Genomic DNA, 18,139 nt, shown 5'->3' with positions numbered 1-18,139 from the left:
TGTTTATTCCGTGCATGATAATCGTGCGTTATTCCACCCTTTCTCACAGAGCTTCATCCCCAAGGTGTGTTTCATACATGACCCTTTCCTTCTTTCCTTGGTTCTCCCACACTCGACTGTCCTACTTTTTCAGTCGTATCCTCCTCCACCACCCAGTAAATCGATGATCCCCTGGTCATGTCATCATATGCAGTCTCGCCCAACCCTAAGTTGTTTCTCACAATCAACTAACAATATGGCATATTCATGTCATGTGTGTTCTTGGTCTTCAAGCAGTGATCATTATGTGCTGAGTGAACTTTGTTTGAGCTGGCAGGCAAAGTTTTGTAACCATGTTTGCTGTACTCCACACCCTTTCCAGTGCTTCCTGCCAACATTCCATTATCCATTGCTCACACATAAAACACATATTAATTTTTCTCCTTTCTGAAATTTTGTCCCACAACCTTTGTCCTATCCCATCTGCTTAAACGTTTGGAAGTACTTCTTTTCAGGCTGTTTGGTCGATTGTGACAGTGTTTTCTGAGACCACACTGTATGCGGAACTGTTTGCGTGGCAATTTGTGATTGTGAATGGATCAGGTTCGCCCTCTTCCTTATACATATTGCATGTCTTTCTGTGCTGCTGCTCCTTATTATTTATCCTTCTCCACTTCCTCCACAGCCCCTGACACAGTCTCCTCCCAGTTTTTATGCTTTAGCGATTTATTTACTTTATTTAACCCCTAACATGAGTCTCTTGTTGGGATGAGAAACTTCCATTATTTTGTTGAGTCAGTTGAGCAATGTGATAGGTTTGGGCTTGTACTATGAACTTCTTGATGTAATAATTTAAAAAAATTCTATAATGCTTACCTTCATTGGGTAGTGTGATTTGTGGCAGTGATCTTTGTTTAATATTGTATTAAAATAATAATAATAATAATAATAATAATAATGATATTGTTGCGGATATGGGACTTGGCCTCCATATCCGCTTGTAAATATTCCCCTATTTCCCCAATACTCCCCAACTATCCCCAATCCCCCATTCCCTAGTCCCATTGTCTGTAAACAACACTCTGTAGAACCGACCTTCCCCTTCTTCCCCCATTAAATGTCGTGCCCAGGTCCACCGCATCTCACGTAGACAACTTTCGGACATCTTGCTAGTTATTCTTAGTCTATGTCAGTTAAGGACTCGTTTCCATTAATTCTGACTCTTCGTTGCACCAGAATGTGATTGTATGGCACCAGTAGTGAGTTTAGGACCTCCCCATACCTCCTCCCATCTTCCTCATGAAACAATAACAACAACAACAACTACAACCACAGCGGGGGCAGCGCGGCCGCGGTGCGGGGAGTGTGCGTCCTCACACCGGCTTGGTTAGCCGCCATTGCCATGTGCGCCCACGGGGTTACCACGAAGGGGCTGGCTGTCAGCTCCTCGTCAAGGGCGGAGCCTGGTAACCCCCGCACCCAATAAGAAGCAACGGGCCGATTCCATCTGGGGCGGAGCTAACGAGCCGAGGGCGTGTCACTCCCCGCCGGATGCGCAGCCACTTACCGGACGTGAGGTCAGATGCGCCCCCAGCTTGGAAAGACAAGTCGCGACCTCCGAGCGCTGAGCGACCTCCCCGCATCTTTGGACCGGACCGGGTCGATTTTGCCCCTGAGCCAAGGTGCACCTTGAGCCATCGAATACCTGCCCCTCCTTGCCATCAATCCCCGTGTGAGTCAGTTTTGTCCCGTTTATCTGTCGTCTGTCGGGGTTACTATAAGACCGTAATTAAGTGCCTATCTTTCTATGCTGTCTCTCTCATCCCTGTAATCTAAACGTTCCGAACTAATATAACCTCCTCCGGAGGCCTTGAGAACTGTACCCCTGGTGTCGTGTCATTTAACCTAGCCGTTGTGTCCTTTCCTTCATTGATCTAGCGTAGCGCGACTCGGCCAACGTTCGAGTATAATCGGGTAACTTGTGCGAACACGGCGGCCATTCCGCTCGGCCCATCATAACATCTAAGTCGTGTCCGTAACAATTGGTGTCAGGAGTGTCGGATTCGGACCTGGGACTAAATTCATTTAGCCCAAATTTTGGAACACCAATTGTACCATTAGGGTAACAATTGGTGTCGAGGAGTGAGATTCGATCCGGAGCGCGTTTTACGCGCTCGAAATTATAACGGCGAAATTTGATTGTGTTTTACAAAATATAAAAACCCGAATTTTGAAAGTCGCGCTATGGCAGACCAAGTCGGCTGGGGTCCGGTAGAGGAGAGTGAGGCAGGGTCGATCCAGGACCAAATTGAGGGACATGAGGAGAGCGAAGCAGTGAGGGTAGCAGACGCACAAAATAGCGTCGTTGCGCCCGACGTTGCGGGCGCGCAAAATGGCGCCTCGCAAGAGCGCGCGGTAGCCGAGCCCGCTGTATCAACGGGCTTTAACATGCAGCCGATTGACATGCAGGCCCTCATTGCGCAGCTACAGGCAGCTGTACAGATGAGTATGGGGAGCCAAATTGAGCGATTGGGTGAGCGGATGGGAAACCAAATGGGGGTAATGGGGAACCGGATGGATGCTCAGGGTGAGCGATTGGAGGGCCAAATGGGGGTAATGAGGGACGAAGCGAGGGGTACTGGTGAGGGATTAGACAATAATTTTAAGGAATTAGACAATAATTTTAAGGGATTAGACAAGAAATTTGGGAAATTAGACGATAGATTAGGGGAAATACAGGAGGGGTTAATGGGGGTAGAAAACAGAATGGCCGCTCAAGAGAATCAAATGGAAGGGATGCAAAAGGGGTTAGAGGGGTTAGAAAACAGGATGGAAGGCAAATTGAGGGACACGAGGGACCAAGCGGAAAGGGAAGTTAAACAAATGGGGCAGCAGATAGAGGGGGTCAGAATGGGGGTAGAAACCAAACTGGATGCTCACAGGGAGGAAATGGAGCAGATGAGGGTGGCATCTGGGCAGGAGATGCAAGTGATGGGAGAAGAGATCAGAAGAGGAGTGAGTGAGGAGGTCGGAGGAGTGCGCGAGGAGGTGAGGCACTGTAAGGAGCACATGGAGAAGGAGGTGAGAAAGGGGACTGTAAAGTTACAAGGGGGCATAGAGGACCTGACGCAGGAAGTAGAACAACTGACAGAGGGACAAAAAGAACTAACGGACCAGGTAAAGAAGATTTACCTCGACACAGCGGTAATAGGAGGGTTAAAAGCGACACAAAATGACCTAAAAAATAACTTGGTAGCGACGAAGAGGGAATGTCAGATGGTACGGGAGGGACTGACAACGAGGTTGGACGAGGTGATAGAGGTAATGGAGACGAAGGACCGGCAGGTGAGGACGCACATGGAAACGGTCAAGGTAGCCTTGGAGGACGAGCTTGAGGAGACGTACCGGGGAATAAAGGAGGTGAAGCAGAAATTAGAAGAAGTGGAAGAAGGGGTGAGCGAAATTAAGAAGCGACGGAGAGGGGATAAGAAAGAGATAAAAGAGGAGATAAAAGAATTGGTCCAAAGTCTGTGTTTGGATCGTGATGATGTGCTCATTAACCGGATGAGGGATTCGCAGGTGATGGAGGAGAAGCGAAGAGGAAGAGGACCCGGTGTAAGTGCTGACCAATATGGTCGTGCGTATGATGCGCCAGGTGATTTAAGAAGCTTGGGGGTCGAGATGGACCCGGGTGTTCGTGAGAGGCCGTTGGTGAAGTGTGCGACAGGTCTGGTGTGCGAAAAAGGAGGTGTGCGAGAAAGTCCGACTCTGGGGTGTGTGAGGAAAAAGTGCGTGCCAAGGAGTGAAGGTGCTGGCGAGAGTGAGTCGGTCGTAGCGCGTGTGCGAGGGAGCACATGGAAGCGCGGTGTGGTAAGTCTTACAGAGGGTGTGACGACGGGAGAGTGGGCGCAAGAGTGTGCGCGAGAAAGGTGTGTGACGGACAGGTGCATGGGGAAAGAGTGCGCTGTCAAAAGTAAGGAAGAGTGTCCACCTGTGGTGAGAGTTACAGAGGGTGTAACGGGAGAGTGTGCGCGAGAAAGGTGTGTGACGGACAGGTGCATGAGGAAAGAGTGCGCTGTCAAGAGTAAGGGTGAGTGCGCTGTCAAGAATGGAGGTGAGAGTAGTGAGAGTGACAAGGAGCGTGAGTTGGTTGTGACAGGTGAGAAAGGATGCACACCTGGAATGGTAGAGCGTGAGTGGGAATGCACGCTGGAATTGGTAGTGAGGCACGTGGTTGGGTGTGCGAATGAGAGCACACCTGTGATTGTCACAGAGGAGGTGACCGAGGAGGGGGCGCGAAGAGGTGTGTTGGTGAGGTGTGCGACCAACGAATGTGTGCCAAAGTGTTCGGTGGTCAGGTGTGTGACCAAGGCTGTGAGTGGAATGAGGGTACCTGGGTGTGTAAGGAAAGGTACGAGGAGCATGGGAACGGCTGGATGTGTGAGCAAGGAACGGGCTGCGGGGTGTAAGCGTCCAGGTGAAGCATCGACGGTAACCGGTTTAGAGGTTAGAGCGACTTTTAGCCGAATCGGGCCCTCGGTGCGTGCTGGGCCTCGCTTTGAACGGCCGCGTCCGTGCTCCACCAGGTGGAGCGGGCAGCTGGATAGGAAGGGTCGTCATGGCGACCACGTTTTGTTGAGACGTGCCGGCAGGTCGAGATCGGGACATTGGATGGCTCCACGCCGAGGTGGTGCGTGGGATCTCGGCCCGGGTAAGCCCCCGTCCCTGCCCCGAATGCCGGACGCATCCAGCCGCCGGCACAAAACAACCAGCATCCATTGCTTGGCTTTACGAAGCCGGGCTTTGGACAGGAATTGGCGCACCGAGAGGCATTAGTGAGTAGGCTGGGTGATGAGGTTAGTGTTTTGGACCCAAAATTAGAGAAAAACAAAATTTGATGATTGGCAAGGGATTGGCAGTAATGGTTGGCAGATGGTGGGTAGTGATTGGCAAATTTTTGATCTGTTGAAATTTGATGTGCAAAATTGGTAGTGAGCGATGGGCCCGGTGGGTGAGGGTGGCATCCCTGCCACCCTTCCCATGTGGGGCAAATGCGCTATAGTTTATGGGGTGTATGGCAGTGAAAACTAGCCCGGGTGGGTTAGGATATTGATAGGGATCTAGCGAAGATGACATTAGGTGACGTTAAGGTTAGTTAGTGACTGATACCTGTAGTGGGGACGCAGGTAGATTAGCGTGGATTATAATGACGAGGGAGCGCAATAGTTTAAAGGGACGACTGGGAAGCGCAAGTTTCAGAGGGGAGTAGTTAGATGAGATGATGCTGTGTGAGAACTGGACAGGTGTGTGGAGTAGTGAGTGTTGTGGATCAGCGCGAATGCGCTTGGGGAGAGAAGGGTGCAGGTGGCACCAGGTGTGAGAGCACAGGTGTGCAAGTACAGGTGTGTGGAATACATGGAGTAAGTGGTACGGAGTGGTGTGCATGGTGCGAAGGTGTGGATGGGGGAAGAGTGGACCCCTTTCACGAGTACCCGGGGCGGGTAGTGTAAGTGTTAGGTAGCGGGTATAGGTAAATTGTGGTTGGATATTGGCAATTGTGGTGCGGTTGCAGAATGGTATTGTGGATGGGTGCATTAGTGTTGTGGAAATGGCTGGGCGTGTAGCCTGTTAGTGTGTGTAGTTGGTTGGGCACTCCACCACTGTGAGGATGTCGGCCAGGTGAGGCCGCAGGTGGGCTCTGGGAGCCGTTAGTGTCAGTGGGTGCCTGAGGATCCCGGGTGTGGATCGGGCAGCCCAGTGCCAGAGAGGGCACCGAGTGGGGAGAGCGCCAGAGGGCCTTCCCCAGGTAGATAGGTTAGGGTGAGGAGCAGGTAAGCTCGGGTGGCAACTACAGTGGTGGAGGTGTGCAGGTGGGTAGACCCGCTGGGAGAGGTACACGTCGCGGCCCAGAAATTGTGCGAGGGCACCGGGAGATGAATCGGGGGAGTGAGACCCCAAATTGAAAAGCACCACAGTTTGGTCAATGGGAATTGGTTTTTAGAACCCATAGTGTAAGAGGGCCAATGGTTTGGCCGGAGAAAGACCCCGGGTAGTGTAAAGTTGTTAAAGTCATTTAGGAAATAGTTAGGATTGATGAACCTGTCGCACCATACGCAGCCACTTACCTGTGGTGATGATGATGACTCCACATCTGTGTTTTCTTTGTTCTGTTGCAGGAAGTAAGGATTGCTGTTGGATTTGTGAGACGCATCACGACGTGGATGAGACATTGGGGTGATTCCATCTCTCCCTCCTTAGGAGGGACTGATGATGAATTGGTAATGGCAAATTATGATGTTGAGTTGGAGATGGCAAATTTTGATGAGAGTTGAAAATGGCAAATTTGATTGGTTAGGAGGGAGAGAAGACGAATTTGGTTTATGGGAGGAACGGGGAAGACAGTAGGGACGTTGTTGATTTGTAAAGTAGATGTTTATGAGTAGTGTTGTGTTGTGTAGATACAGTAAGGGGTAAGGGAGGGGCCATGTAGGTTACCTGGTGGGGGGGGGGGGGCGTACGGTAGGAACGTACCTGTCTCACCTGGTTCCCATGTGCCCCCAGTGTGCATTACCTTGCATTGCGTGCACTTTTGCGCCCTTACCACCTTACTCACTTGTCTGCTTCTTTTGTCTCCCACCTCCGAGGATCTGGCTTTGGGGCAGAGAGAGAGGAGAGAGAGGTGCTGGCTCCGCAGTTGTGGGCCTGCACTTTCGCTGCTTGCTGCCTGGATCGATACACCATATGGACCGCAATGTTTGTGGCCGCCCACCATGGACCGCAGTTCTTTTGCGGCCAAGCACCACCCATTGATGGACCTCTGGGTCAACGTGGCACCTATGCCAAACAGGTGAACCACTAATAGTTGGCCCCCTGACGGCCACAATTTATAAATGGACGCGGTTGGCGCCTTTCTTTATTTTTGAAAGAAGCAAGAAGGCCAAGTGCACCACACGAAGAGCAAGAGACACCTGCAGGGTTAGGGGTTGTTGTTTTTATTTTAATGAACAATGGTGACTGCACCGATTGGTGCTTGGGGTGGTGCTTTTGGTGCTTGGAAGGGGTGCTCTGCACATTATTAAAGGCCGTAAGGCCACAGAGCACTCGTGGGTTGGTGTATCGATGCTGGCATGCGTGCTCTCTCTATGCATAACATCTGCATGTGTTCCTCCAAAAACAGGTCCTGGATCGTAGTGTAAATATCAGCGTAGTCTTGTAAATAATGCTCCCTACCGGCTGTATGTTTAGTTTGCGAATTCTTTCCGCGATTCGGTTATCCTGTGGGTGTGTTTCTGTGAGGAGAAGGGTGCAACGTCGCAGGGGGACATATTTACTCATTTGTGAATATCTGTAAAACTGTCGCACTCAGGGTAGAGTTAATAGTAGAGGGAACTACATCTGAGTGCCACACTAAAATAGGTAAAAATTTATCGGGTCGGGACGCCCCGAGGGTAGAGAAGGGTGCAATGTTGCGGATATGGGACTTGGCCTCCATATCCGCTTGTAAATATTCCCCTATTTCCCCAATACTCCCCAACTATCCCCAATCCCCCATTCCCTAGTCCCATTGTCTGTAAACAACACTCTGTAGAACCGACCTTCCCCTTCTTCCCCCATTAAATGTCGTGCCCAGGTCCACCGCATCTCACGTAGACAACTTTCGGACATCTTGCTAGTTATTCTTAGTCTATGTCAGTTAAGGACTCGTTTCCATTAATTCTGACTCTTCGTTGCACCAGAATGTGATTGTATGGCACCAGTAGTGAGTTTAGGACCTCCCCATACCTCCTCCCATCTTCCTCATGAAACAATAACAACAACAACAACTACAACCACAGCGGGGGCGGCGCGGCCGCGGTGCGGGGAGTGTGCGTCCTCACACCGGCTTGGTTAGCCGCCATTGCCATGTGCGCCCACGGGGTTACCACGAAGGGGCTGGCTGTCAGCTCCTCGTCAAGGGCGGAGCCTGGTAACCCCCGCACCCAATAAGAAGCAACAGGCCGATTCCATCTGGGGCGGAGCTAACGAGCCGAGGGCGTGTCACTCCCCGCCGGATGCGCAGCCACTTACCGGACGTGAGGTCAGATGGTAATGGCAAATTATGGCCGAGGACCCCAGCTTGGAAAGACAAGTCGCGACCTCCGAGCGCTGAGCGACCTCCCCGCATCTTTGGACCGGACCGGGTCGATTTTGCCCCTGAGCCAAGGTGCACCTTGAGCCATCGAATACCTGCCCCCTCCTTGCCATCAATCCCCGTGTGAGTCAGTTTTGTCCCGTTTATCTGTCGTCTGTCGGGGTTACTATAAGACCGTAATTAAGTGCCTATCTTTCTATGCTGTCTCTCTCATCCCTGTAATCTAAACGTTCCGAACTAATATAACCTCCTCCGGAGGCCTTGAGAACTGTACCCCTGGTGTCGTGTCATTTAACCTAGCCGTTGTGTCCTTTCCTTCATTGATCTAGCGTAGCGCGACTCGGCCAACGTTCGAGTATAATCGGGTAACTTGTGCGAACACGGCGGCCATTCCGCTCGGCCCATCATAACATCTAAGTCGTGTCCGTAACAATATTATGAGTTCTCTTAGACGGAACTTCAACTCAGACGGAGGGCATTCGGCCCAACAAAGCCTGTGCTATTATTACCAACCTGGGTTTGTTTGTCTGTACTCTATCCTTTTCAAATGCAAGCAAGGAGGCAGCACATACCATTTTTACCCCCGCCTGGTAGACGGAGGTTATGTAATCACCCCTGTATGTGTGTTTGTCTGTTTGTCGGTCTTTGTCTGTGAGCCAGATATCTCAAAAAGTTATGGATGGATTTGGACAAAATTTGGTGGACAGGTTGGGTGTGTGACAAGGAGGAATTGATTAGATTTTGTTGAAGATCTGGATCCGGATCCAGATAAAAAGATAAATTTAAAATTTGTAAGTGATTCTTCACCATTGAGAGATGTGGCCAAAAACGATATGTAGTACGATATTTCAAAAAGTTGTGGACGAGTTGGGTAGGTGACAAGAACGATCCAATTCTATTTTTTTTGAGGTCCACATCCAGCTCCGGCCTATCGGTGGAATACAAAACATAAACTGTTCGGCTTGGTGGAGGTTTACGCTCCACCTAGTGTTGTTCTAGTTTTAAAAGCAACTGGTATAACTTAGCCAGAGTTTGAACTGCTGGCCTCTCCTACTCAGAAAGACCCATAAACTCCAACAATTACGTCACTGATGCTGGTAAGGTAAATTTTACAGTAAAGGCAGTAAATAATGACAGTTTATATTCTGATACAAGTTTATTACAGAATAATTCTTGAAATAGAATTACGTGGGGGTGGAGTGGGGTGGAGTTGCACTTGCATTCCTGTCCAGGGTACCAAATTAGTAATTTTATATATTTATTGATTTCCTTATTCTCGTATGTTAAAAGAAGCATTTTTTTTTTTAAACATTAACATTTTAAAAAAACGAACATTTTAACATTTAAAAATGCATTAACATTAACAACATAACATTAACAACACAACATAACATATTAACAACACAACACAACATAACATAACATAACATAACACAACATTAACATTAACATTTAAACTAACAAAAAAACATTTTTTTAAAACATTATTCATCAACGATCTCTCCGACTCTCTGGAAAATCCTCTCTATCTCTTTGCTGATGACTCCACTCTCTGCCGCTCCATTCCTCATCCCTCAGATTGGCAGTGTACAGCCTCCTCACTCTCTGCAGACCTGGACAAAATCACAGACTGCTCAAACAAGTGGAACATGTCTTTCAATCCTGATAAATCTCACACTCTTACTACGTCTCGCCGAAAAGACCGACTGGAAAACCCTCCCATCTACTTTCTCAACGATCTTCTCCAAGAAATTCTGGCACTCAAGCTTTTGGTCTCACTACCTGCCATGATATTTCCTGGGAAAACCACATTTCCAAGCTGGCCTCTGGGCATCCTCCATCGTGCGAAGTCCTTCCTTGGCACACCTGAGCTCCTCACCACATACAAGGCTTTCATCCGCAGCTCAATGGAATACTGCTCTCCCCTCTGGGCTGGTGCTCCTGCCTCACCCCTAGCTCGGCTTCACGCTGTTGAAACCAAAGCTTTCAGAATCATTGGAATCTTCCGCGATGAAGCTAACTCTGAGGGCCTTTCACTCATTCACCACAGGCAGGTTGGTGGATTTTCTATCGTCTACCGACTCCTATCTGGCCTAGCTCCCCCAGCTCTGTCAGTGCTCTGTCCCCCAAATATTCCTTCAGGTCGCACAAGATCTGCCAGCAACCCTCTTCTCGTGAAACTGCCAAAATCAAGACTCTGCTCACCTTCACTCTTTCATTCCTCTTTTCTCCCACCTCTGGAACAAACTCCCACACTCTCTTCAATCCCACTTCCCCCTCTAGGTCTTTACAACATCTGTTCACCACCATCTCTTATCTTACCCCATCCAAAACCTTGATCTTTTCTACCCCCGTTAATTTCACCCCAGATCACCTTTTTTGAAATCCCGACTTCTTTCCTGGAAGTCCGAGCTGTGTCCATGTGTTTCATACCTCTCCCATGCCCCCCGCCCCCTTCCCATGCCTCCTCCCCCCAAGCCCTCTCCCTCCCATAGATCTCCCGATGTCCCTGTGCTCTACTGTTATACTTGTGTGCTTCCCTCTCTCTCCTCATCTTGTCTCCCACTCCATTTATTATATGTTTTTTTTATGTGTCCGTCTTTTTTTTCTTCTGATTAATGTTAGCTCTTACACGACCCTCGATCTTGTATACAAAAAACCCCACAAAAAACATCCAATCAATGTGATGTTGCTTACCTTCATGAATACATCCTGTCCACCTTTCATCATTGCTTCAAAGAGGCCACTGTTGTCCAACATCCATCAAATTGCACAACTTGCGGCTCTCTATCACAACACATTAAAACTTCATATCACAACACAACAACACACAGAGGTCTACATTAAAAATACCAACACTCTCCATTGCCTTACATCATGTAAATGTTAAACCACAGTCGTTTATGCAGCAGAGGTTGTGTGTGGACAAATCTGAGCACAAATGAATAATGGGTACATTCTGGTTCATTAGCATTGTTCACAGAAGTTTAGGGTCAGGTATCACATCTGTTGGGTTTATTTTGGCACGTGCTTCAACAGTGCTGAGAATGACCACACTGTATGTTCCACGCAGCTTTGCTTGTAGACTTGGATGAGGAGCACCTGCTCTAGCCACTGGGGGACTCCATGCGGTCAGCGCTTGCAGAGTGATTTGGCTTGAGGCTTCCAGGAGCCTTGTGAGTGGCTGCGCAATGTTGGCAGGGAGACCAGAATAATTTTATTACGAACTATTTTTTTCTACTATTCCTTTTGCCATTTTTCCTATGCAGAAGTTTAAGGTCCAACGGTGCTTTCATGCAGGACACCCAAATTCGACCTTCTCTTGTCACCTAACGGCTTGTTCCAAAATGCTTTGGGGCTATTGTACGATGTTACTTTGATCTCAGTACCCAAGCCTCCTGAGTTGTATTTTCAAAATCTTCTGGATCTGTGCTGGCTGAACGGCTGCTCTTCCATGTTTTCATATCCACTCTCATCTCTGTGGTTGGTTTACAATGCTAATACAATGACTCCTGTAACTGCCACATCCGCTTTTTCTCTGGTCTTTCCATTGGCGCTCACTTCTAGATGTTTTCAGTAAAAAGTTGAGCACGATGAAGTGATAAACGGAAAGCATTTGTCTTCGTTACAGATCAGTTTATTTGTTTCATGGAAGCATGTTTTAGAGATGTGATCATTCAGTTGATGCACAGTTTACTGATATATCGTGGCTGGAGTGTGGCTGGGGTGTGGCTGGAGTGTGGCTGGAGTGTGGCTGGGGTGTGGCTGGAGTGTGGCTGGGGTGTGGCTGGAGTGTGGCTGGAGTGTGGCTGGAGTGTGGCTGGAGTGTGGCTGGAGTGTGGCTGGAGTGATATGCTGGGTCTTGTATCATGAACTTCTTGACATAATACCTTTTTATTATTATTTACCCGTTGATATACTTTTTTCTTATGTATTCTATTACAGTAGGTAAGATATTACCTTTAAAGCCATCCAAAAATGGGCTTTAATGACATTCCACCTCAATTAAATTCAACAAGAGCAACTGCCCAAGTAACTATATTTTATTTGAAAGTATCATGGGATCATTAAAATGAATCTGCTAATGCTTAGTTTTTTTAGGAGGCCATTAGGTCCATGAAGGCCTGTGATATTATTACCAACATACGGTTGTTCGTCTGTGCTCTATCATTTTAAAATGTATTGGATTGTTAATCATTTATTCTGGATCAACTTGCCAGACAAATATTTGGTCATCTCGTTCCAGTTGAACTTTAAACAGTAACTCGGTGCATTAACCATCAACTTGATACTGTCAACTCCACAGAGATTATTGGATGGGAATTATTTGTTTTTGATCAGAGATTATTTGATCTTTTCGCTCCTATCAGCGAGTCCCATCTTACCAGTCCTTGCGCCAATCAAATCCCGGACCAATCACTGCTCTTCGAGGCGTGGCCTCACGGACCTTCTGTGCCTGTCTGCCCACCAGGTCGATGTTATCCGCGGTAGTGCTCAGTCCTGTTTCCGGTTGGTTTTTATTTAGTGTGGTTAATGGGCGATTTCTGTCTGGGTGTGTGTGTGCTGCTGATGTCATAAGGAACAGAGGAAAAATAACAGAGGGCATTACATACATGGGATTAATTACCCATAATCCCTCGCTAATTAGCATACCCCACCCCTCGTGATGGGAACGAAGACAGGCTCTTCCACGACATACGGTCCACACAAATTTCCTACTTATTACATGGGGTTTCTTCTTCTTCACGACAGTCAGAGCACACTACCTATACAATTCTACCTGGACTAAGGTAATGACTTTACATGACTTTACAATGACTCTAGGTCTTTACAACATCTGTTCACCACCATCTCTTATCTTACCCCATCCAAAACCTTGATCTTTTCTACCCCCGTTAATTTCACCCCAGATCACCTTTTTTGAAATCCCGACTTCTTTCCTGGAAGTCCGAGCTGTGTCCATGTGTTTCATACCTCTCCCATGCCCCCCGCCCCCTTCCCATGCCTCCTCCCCCCAAGCCCTCTCCCTCCCATAGATCTCCCGATGTCCCTGTGCTCTACTGTTATACTTGTGTGCTTCCCTCTCTCTCCTCATCTTGTCTCCCGCTCCATTTATTTTATGTTTTTTTTATGTGTCCGTCTTTTTTTTTCTGATTAATGTTAGCTCTTACACGACGCTCGATCTTGTATACAAAAAACCCCACAAAAAACATCCAATCAATGTGATGTTGCTTACCTTCATGAATACATCCTGTCCACCTTTCATCATTGCTTCAAAGAGGCCACTGTTGTCCAACATCCATCAAATTGCACAACTTGCAGCTCTCTATCACAACACATTAAAACTTCATATCACAACACAACAACACACAGAGGTCTACATTAAAAATACCAACACTCTCCATTGCCTTACATCATGTAAATGTTAAACCACAGTCGTTTATGCAGCAGAGGTTGTGTGTGGACAAATCTGAGCACAAATGAATAATGGGTACATTCTGGTTCATTAGCATTGTTCACAGAAGTTTAGGGTTAGGTATCACATCTGTTGGGTTTATTTTGGCACGTGCTTCAACAGTGCTGACAATGACCACACTGTATGTTCCACGCAGCTTTGCTTGTAGACTTGGATGAGGAGCACCTGCTCTAGCCACTGGGGGACTCCATGCGGTCAGCGCTTGGAGAGTGATTTGGCTTGAGGCTTCCAGGAGCCTTGTGAGTGGCTGCGCAATGTTGGCAGGGAGACCAGAATAATTTTATTAAGAACTATTTTTTTCTACTTGGAAGCATGTTTTTCTTGTTACGGTACGCGGTTAAAGATGTTATATTTGCCGAGCGGAGGCTCCGCGACCGAACAGTTATTCCCCGACTAACCCGATTCAACCCCAAACGTTGGCCGTATCGCATCGCAGCTGCTCAATATGGAAAACTCTAAAGCGACCGAATGCAAAGAGGAAGAAGACGTACAGAAGAGTAACTGGGTTTATTATTTACACATATAAGCAAGAAGAAGGCAGTCACGTTTATTTACAGGGACATGAGACGCAGGTGACACAGTGAAATCTTTAGCTTATACAAGCTTAATTACCTACCCAGGACAGAACAAACAAAGACGACTCACACGGGGAATGATGACAGGAATTGGCTGGAAGGAGAGGAAAGTCCACTGGGTCCGGCAGCACGATCCGCACGTTGGGCAGCCGCCGTTCCTTCGCGGCCCTGCTCCGAACTGCCGTCCAGGCCCCTTAGTGGCTGGCGAGCGTTGTTGCTGCTGCTGCTGTAGACGCTGCCGCTCGCGAGCAAGGTGACGAATAGCAGGCTTGGTGCTTCCTTGGACGATCTCTGCTTGTTGGACCTCACAACTCAGCTCTTTCTTGGACCCTCTCTCTTCTCAGCTCATCTGCCTTGGACCTTTTTGCGACTCTCTTAAAAGCTCCTCTCCTTTCTCAGCCCATCTCATGTCTCTCCCTCCTTGTCTCAACTGCTTGGACTCCCTCTCGTCTGCACTTGGGAACGCCCCGCCGGCGGGTTATATAGGCCCCGCCCCTCAACCTTTTCGAACCTCCCCCAAACGTTCTTCCTCCGCCCTCTCTAGCCAAACCCCTTGTTCATGGTTGGTCGAGTGGGGCTGGCTCACTCCTCCCCTCTATGACGAGGTGGAGACACGCCTTTCTTCTCCGACCCTGCCTCGTGGTCAATGGTGGCAATTGGAGGGGATGTAATTGACAATCGACAAAAGGGGGAATGGAGGTTTTGGGAATGGGAATGAAGGGAATCTATCTCTTTCACTGGTGCAATGGAGTATTTCAATTAATGGGAGACACAGCCTTACCCTAAAACACATAATAAGATATAACTATCGAACAGGGGTATTCTATGATTGGCTGACGTGTATGCTTTTGGACTAATTATGGGACGCCCTTTTTACCTTTATACAACTCTGGAGGCAGGAGGGGCCATATCCAACAATGTTCATCACCATCTCCAATATAATACAACACAATCAAAAAAAATGCAATCCTCATATCCACAACAATATATATATATATATATATATATATATATATATATATATATATATATATATATATATATATGTATATATATATATATATATATATATATATATATATATGTATATATATATGTATGTATATATATATATATATATATATATATATATATATGTATGTATATATATATATATATATATATATGTATATATATATATGTATGTATATATATATATATATATATGTATATATATATATGTATGTATATATATATATATATATATATATATATATATATATATATATATATATATATATATATATATATATATATATATATGTATATATATATATATGTATATATATATGTATATATATATGTATGTATATATACAGTATATGTATATATATATATATGTATATATATATGTATATATATATATATATATATATATATATATATATATATATATATATATACTGTATATGTATATATATATGTATATATATATGAGGGTGTGCATGTGTATGTGTGTGTCCATGCAATTTGTTGTTATTGACTGCTATTTCCACATGTGGGTGGGTTTCAGGAGATGAAACAGAGACCTACTAGGTCCCAAAGTAGCTACGTGTGTGTGTGTGTGTGTGTGTGTGTGTGTGTGTGTGTGTGTGTGTGTATGTGTGTGTATATGTGCATATGTGCATGCGTGTGCAAATATGCACACTCATCGAGTTTACTAGTGCACATCTCGTTTCTGAATGGGTTCGCTGAGATAAATATTCTGTCACCGAGGCAAGTAATAAGCTTCGTCATTCACACTTTCATTTTTGTGCCAAGTCATATACCGTATTGCTGTAGGCTAAGGTGGAACTGCTTCCTTTTATGGGTTGCATGTTTTTGTGCAAATTGTACTGCAATTGTGGAGGAATGGAAAAGCCCAAAATTTGGAAATGTGACGTTGAGGCAGGAATTGTAGAACTCTACTTTTACCACTATTATTCGGTGGTACACTTCTGATAAAAAACAGTTGCCAAGTAACACAAACCTCAAAAGTGTTTCACTGCAGCAATATTCGCAATGCGGTTGAAAAACATGTCAAGCTCTCCATACTGGTTTGTGAAACTTTGCTTGGGTGAATGTTAAATCTGGAAATTTGTGATTCTTTTTCATTATTCTTCTTGAAACCAAAACACAAAATTTTGATAAGCAAAATACAATTTTTAGTACTTGTGAGGTACCCGTGCTATGCACGGGTGGGAGGCCAGAGGCAAACAGAAAATGCAGAAACGGCGAATGCTAAAGCATGAAACCAATAAATTCCACATTCCTGCAGCAACTTCAGTCACACATCAGACATGGACAGCAAGTTCGTGAAGGACTTCCACGAAAAACGTACCCGTTTGCAAACAAACGGGTACGTTTGTCCCATACTGTCAATGTCGAATCTGCATATGGCGATCCGCGAATTCACGTTTAGAAAGTAGAAACCATCACGGCATTTCGTCAGTCACCTGAACTCGATATCTCTTTTTTCATTCCAAACAGCATAACTCCAATCACAAATTAAATAGCATTAATATAAAAAATAAAATTTTAACAACATTCGTGACATAAACAAATATTTAAATCCTGATGTGAAGTTCCGTACGGTTGGGTGAACACAATTACGAATTCAAAATCCTACTTGCATTCACCTAATTCCAATCATCAATTGATCCTTCAACAAAACGATTAACACCATTAACGTTTAACGATTTAACATTACGATTGAATGACGGTTGTATTGGGATATTATCAATCCCGCGCATTGCATAATCTGTCCACTTCCGCATCCGTGGCAGGTTCATAATTCTCATCAAAATCTAAACAGTATTTGTAGAATTTCAACAAAATCCATATGACTGTTCATATCGGTAAATATTATTCCATCGTGTTTGGAAAAATTGGAAAACTTGGAAAACTTGGAAAAACAACATAGCCTCTTTTACTCCCAGGGGTCCCAGGATTACCCACCAAAAATATCATTGCGATCGGTTCAGCCGTTTTTGCGGTACCTGGGAACGGACAGATGGACATTTGGTGAATTATAGTAAGATTTATTATTACTAGGGCATGCCCGTACTATATATATATCTAAAATTATATCCCCCCCCTCTATTTACATGAAATGGTTTGGTCCATTCGCAAAGCCAAAGCGAACGGCTTGCGAGTACGGTGACAATCCCCCCCCCCTCTATTTACATGAAATGGTTTGGTCCAAAGCGAACGGCTTGCGAGTACGGTGACAATCCCCCCCCTCTATTTACATGAAATGGTTTGGTCCAAAGCGAACGGCTTGCGAGTACGGTGACAATCCCCCCCCTCTATTTACATGAAATGGTTTGGTCCAAAGCGAACGGCTTGCGGAGTTTGGTAAAGAAATCGCCATAGCGTGCACAAACGCGCAGGAAAGCGAAAGAATCGCAAATTAGTTTTAATTAGTTTTAAAACATAGTTTAACGCCAACATAGCGGCAACATAGTTTGCCAACGTGAAATAAATGAATACGCTCTCAAATGTGCCGTCCGAGGCAGAGTCTGTTCGCCACGTTCGGCACACGTGATAGCTCGCTGCTCTCTGATTGGTTGAATCGTTTTTTGGACATAGCTCGGTAACTACTTCTCCGATTAATATGAAACCTTGAAAAGGCACATCCTCGGGTCCCCAGCAATATACCTGGCAAGTTTCAAGTATATCGGACCCGTGGTTGTCGAGAAACAGCGGTCACAGACAAACAAACAGACACACAGACACACAGAGATTACTGGAATTATAGATAGACTAGGACGTGCCCGTACGTGGGTGCCCGTTCCTTGCCAAAAAAAAAAAAAAAAAAAAATTTCCAAATTTAAATCAAGTTTACCTCCCTGTCTTTGCTAGCCATGACATTCGATGCCATTGACCATTGCCACTCCTACGCCACGGTGAGGCGACAGGGTAGGATTTGTAGGAGACCTGAAAGTGCAGTGTCAGTAT

The 18,139-nt window shown here is 46.1% G+C and overlaps 1 protein-coding gene across 1 annotated transcript in view; it reads left to right on the top strand.

Moving 5' to 3' along the window:
• The window catches only part of LOC137413893 (phospholipase D1), a 246,702-nt gene that overhangs the window by 32,445 nt on the left and 196,118 nt on the right, over nt 1-18,139 (top strand). The window lies entirely within an intron of this gene.

The sequence above is a fragment of the Myxine glutinosa genome, chromosome 1, assembly GCF_964187855.1.
Source record: "Myxine glutinosa chromosome 1, kmMyxGlut1.1, whole genome shotgun sequence".
Taxonomy (NCBI): Eukaryota; Metazoa; Chordata; class Myxini; order Myxiniformes; family Myxinidae; genus Myxine; species Myxine glutinosa.
The sequence above is the reverse complement of the archived record's forward strand: the minus strand, read 5'-3'. Positions and strand labels throughout refer to the sequence as shown.